The sequence below is a fragment of the Sphaeramia orbicularis genome, chromosome 7 (assembly GCF_902148855.1).
Source record: "Sphaeramia orbicularis chromosome 7, fSphaOr1.1, whole genome shotgun sequence".
Taxonomy (NCBI): domain Eukaryota; kingdom Metazoa; phylum Chordata; class Actinopteri; order Kurtiformes; family Apogonidae; genus Sphaeramia; species Sphaeramia orbicularis.
Genome location: NC_043963.1, coordinates 31,808,119 through 31,812,621, shown reverse-complemented (window position 1 = coordinate 31,812,621; position 4,503 = coordinate 31,808,119). Strand labels below are relative to the sequence as shown.

General features: G+C 45.3%; 1 pseudogene; it reads left to right on the top strand.

Annotated features, from left to right (window-relative positions):
* The first annotated feature begins 1,188 nt into the window (after window positions 1–1,188).
* LOC115422458 (kelch repeat and BTB domain-containing protein 8-like) lies at window positions 1,189–4,243 on the top strand (annotated as a pseudogene).
* The last annotated feature ends 260 nt before the right edge of the window (window positions 4,244–4,503 follow it).

Here is a 4,503-nt window from a genome sequence, read left to right as displayed (position 1 = left end):
ACTTTCTTTCGCTTATAATATTGCTTGGTGGAAAGCAGCTGATGCGGCCTCCCAACACAAACAACAATTTGATAAGAAAGCCAAAGCCTCACCTCTGGTACCTGGGGAACATGTTTGGCTGCGTAATAGACGTAGAGAGGGGAGGGGAAAGCTAAGTACATGGTGGGACCCTGAACCTCATGTAATTTTGGACTCTGTGGGAGACACTGGGGTTGTGTATGGGGTGCGCCCTGAGAAGGGTGGCCGAGAACAGACTGTACATAGGAATGCTCTAAAAGTGTGCATGGCACCCCCTACTGGACCTGAGCCACCTCTTGGGGAACTGTCTCCTCAGACCCAGAGAACTGAACTGCCTGTGTTCTACGGGTTCTTACCGGCCGCACCGGAGCCGTAGTTAATAGACTCTGAAATCGTGCCCCATCGTTCTGTGCATGTAAACTTCAGACAACCTCTGACACATTATAGAGACTAACTTTAGCGTAGAGTTGCAGGGACTGACAACTACAAGGTGTGGGGGGGTGTGATCCAGCCAAAGGGATGGCATTTTGTGTGATATTTTCTTGATATGTTTGATTTAATTTACTTTTTGCATGTTTTGGTTTGCTTCTGTTTTTCCATTGTGTATGTATTTGAGTTGCTACACCTCCCTAGCTAGTTGCCATGGAAACACCCCGAACACATGACTGTCTTGCCCAGTCTGCGGAAATCTGCAATCAACACACCTGTGTCTGGCGGGGCACGGGAACAATAAAAGTGACTCGGTACGAGGAGACGCGGGAAGAAGCAAGGCACATGAAAGGAGAATATCGGCACACACACGACCAGCTAGACAGTAGGGAGAGGCCACCAGCACCACGGTGAGATTGACACACAGCAGCCGGGCAATTAGACCCTGCTTCACGAGTGGACTGCTGCTACATGGATGGACGGGAACGCAGACCGGAGCGCACTGTGTGGAGGACTCTGTGGGGCCAAATGAAGCAGTGGGAAAGCAGGGTGCTCTCCCTGTCTGTAAGTATTAGAAAACTTGATCACGCATTCCTACCAGAGCGGCCTTTGGCCTGGGGGTTTGGGTGCACTGGTGTGTCCTGTGCTGGCCCTTTTTGTGTGCCGTCTGTTAGGTGCAGCCAGGTGGAGCGAAAGAGGCGGAGCGAGGAGCTCGAGCTGGTGTAAGACAGACTGGAGAGAATGGTAGCCAGTGGAGAGGTTTGGAAGCTGTTACAAGTACAAAATGGGACACCTCCGAGCACCAACTACAACGGAGTAGATGCTGTCCATGCCTGTAACATCCTTCAGCAACTCAAAGCCTTGTATGATGAAGCACAGCTCACAGATATCGTTGTAGAAGTGGACCATGGTAAGACGTTTTCATGCCATCGAAATGTTCTTGCAGCAATCAGCCCATACTTCAGGTCCATGTTCATCAGTGGCCTTACAGAAAGCAGCCAGCGTGAAGTCCAAATTGTTGGTGTAGATTCTGAATCCATGCACCTCATACTAGACTATGCCTACACTTCCAGGGTCACACTTTCTGAGTCCAGTGTCATGATCCACTTTTTAGTTTGGTTTGGTTGTGTCTTCTGTTCCCTCTCCTCCCCATCTGTGATTGACCAGTTAATGGCACACACCAGGAGCTGATCTGCAATCAACCACTGCAGTTCCTGTGCTGTGTGCCAGAATGTCTTCGCTCCCATGCTGGTAAGGTGGCTTCTCTTTCATTTTAGTGTACTTTGTATTGTGGTTTCCTGGTGCTTGAGTCTTTGGTTAATTTAGCCTGTGTCTGAGTTCAGACCATCGTATGTATCAACCCTCAGTTTCCATCTTGCATTTCTTTCCCTGTGTGTGTTTTTGAACACCACATTCTGCTGTGTTTCAGGTCCGGTTCCCTTGGTTTGGTTCGTGTCTATCTCCCAGTTCGGTGACGCCTTTGGTTCTCCTTTGTCAGAGTTTTGCTTTTCTTCAGTATGTTTTATGGACAAATAAATGTTTAAATTGCATTCACACTCATCCGAGTCTGTCTGTTGTTGTTCACCACACACACTTGGGTTCTACTAGTCTCAGATTCTGACATCCAATGTGCAGGCCCTGTTCACTGCAGCCAGCATTTTCCAGATCCCTGCCCTGCAGGATCAGTATGCCCAGTTCATGATCAGCAGGCTTGACCCTCAGAACTGTTTTGGTATATTATTTGCTGATGCCTATGGACACCAGGAGCTGAGGGAACGCTCACAGGACTACATCCACAAGAAGTTCTTATGTGTGTCACAAGAACAGGAGTTCCTCCAGATGACTAAGGAGCAACTGGTCAGCATTTTGAACAATGTTGACCTGAACATGGAGAAAGAAGAGTATGTACTGAGTGAGTAAGTACTATGAAGTATGAGTAAGTACTATGAAAGCATTGTCCGCTGGCTGGAACACGATCTGTCTAGCTGTGAAACCCACTTAGCGGAAGTCTTCCAAATGCATCCGTCTGCTGTTGCTCGATGAGGCCTTTCGCAGTCGGATACCTGCCCCTTTTGCTTGTGCCCTGTCCCTTTCTAAGGACCCTGCTGAGGCAAAAGCCTGCCTTACTGGCACCAGTGGTTGCCCACAGCACCTGGGAATGACCGCTTCTGAGATGGTCATCTGCTTTGACGCCGCTCACAAACACTCAGGGAAGAAGCAGACAGTGCCTTGCCTGGACACAGCTAAAGGGAGGGTGTTCAAGCTCTGCAAACCACCAAACAATCTCAGAGAGGTTGGTATCCTAGTGTCCTCAGAAAATGACATCTACATCGCTGGAGGTTACAGACCAAGCAACAGTGAGGTTTCCATAGACCATCGAGCAGAGAGGGACTTCTGGCAGTACGAACATGCGGGCAACAGATGGCTTCCACGTGCACCTCTGCTGAGAGTGAGGATTGGCTGTAGACTTGTGCACTGCTGTGGTAAACTCTATGCACTGGGAGGCCGTGTGTATGAAGGTGATGGACAGAATGCATTAAAATCAGGTAAATTAGATCAAACACATCAAGAAAATATCACACAAAATCCTATCCCTTCGGCTGGATCACAATGACGCCATTTAAAGAGCAGCAGTCCAATGTCAAAAGCTGGACTACTATGTGGAAATAGTCATGAAATATGACATTTTCTCTAATGTCATAGAGCTATTTTTATGTAGGTGAGTGAGGAAATTATCATGATTAGACAAAAACACAGTTTATGTTGTCCTCAGTAAAACCTTTCTGTCATTCCTTTATCCTACCCACTCTAACCCATGTTACATTTTTTCTCATCTTGCCAAGGTCAGCTTGTAGCTTCCCTGCCTTGTGTCAGAGTGAAATGAACTGTTGGACTGCATTCAGCATCGAGAGAAATATTGATCTGTGGTATTGTAGCTACTGTTGATGTAGAAATGTTTTGGAGTGTGCCTGCCTTTGGATGTTTCTCTTTACTCAGGGTAGAGCAGGAAATTCACCACAGATCCTTGAGAAGAATTACTGTTATGAGGTTATAAAGATTTAAAATCATAGAATAAACTGTAAATGTTTTCAGGAACAGAACCTGAAAATATCCATTGTTTGATTCATTGCTTGATTTAGAAAAAAATCATTGACACAAACTCATTCAATCCTTAAAGTCTTTAGCAAACAATATTTATATCTTACATTATTATTATTATTATTATTATTATTATTATTATTATTATTATTATCATCATCATTATTATTATTATCTCTTACCTTTCATATTATAATAGGGAAGTGGACTCTGTGTGTGTGTTTCAGGCATCGCACAAAATCCAGAGAGAGCTGACGGCTGCAGTTTTGCATACTTATGTATTTTTGGTCAAGGAAGAGACTAGTAAAAACGGCAAGTTGATAGGACCAATATTTTGGGAGATATTAGAAATTTTGGAATACAATAGCCTTACAATCACGTTGGTACGCCCAGAATCATAGAATCAAAGAACTGAAGTGGGTTACCTAGTAACAGATAAACAATAGGGTCATGCTGCCATGGTACAGAAACAGACATGCCAGCTGAGAGGTTATTCAACTGAAAATGCCAGTGGAATTTACCAAGAAAGTAAAGAAAGTAAAGGAGTGAACTGTATCAGAGGTATGTTTATTACATAAAAACTACCACATCTAGAACCTGTGGTTCCCCACAGGTCAGTGCACTAAATACTTATATCTCCAATCTGTTTGTGTTTTTAGGGTCAGGAGCTCCGTCACCAGGGAGGATCTCGGAGTAGAGCCGCTGCTCCCGTACATTGAGAGGGGCCTGGGGCCTCATGTACAAAGACTTATGTGGATTTCATACTGAAACCTGGCGTACGCCCAAATTCAGAAAAGTCCGTACGCACGAAAAAATCCAGATGAACAAAACTGTGCGTACACCCGAATCCAAGCACACTTCCTTTGTACATTCCAATCAGTGTGGAATTGACCGCATATGTTGGAGTACCAGACTCCTCCCTCTCCACGCCCATATTTAGATATGCAAATCAGCATA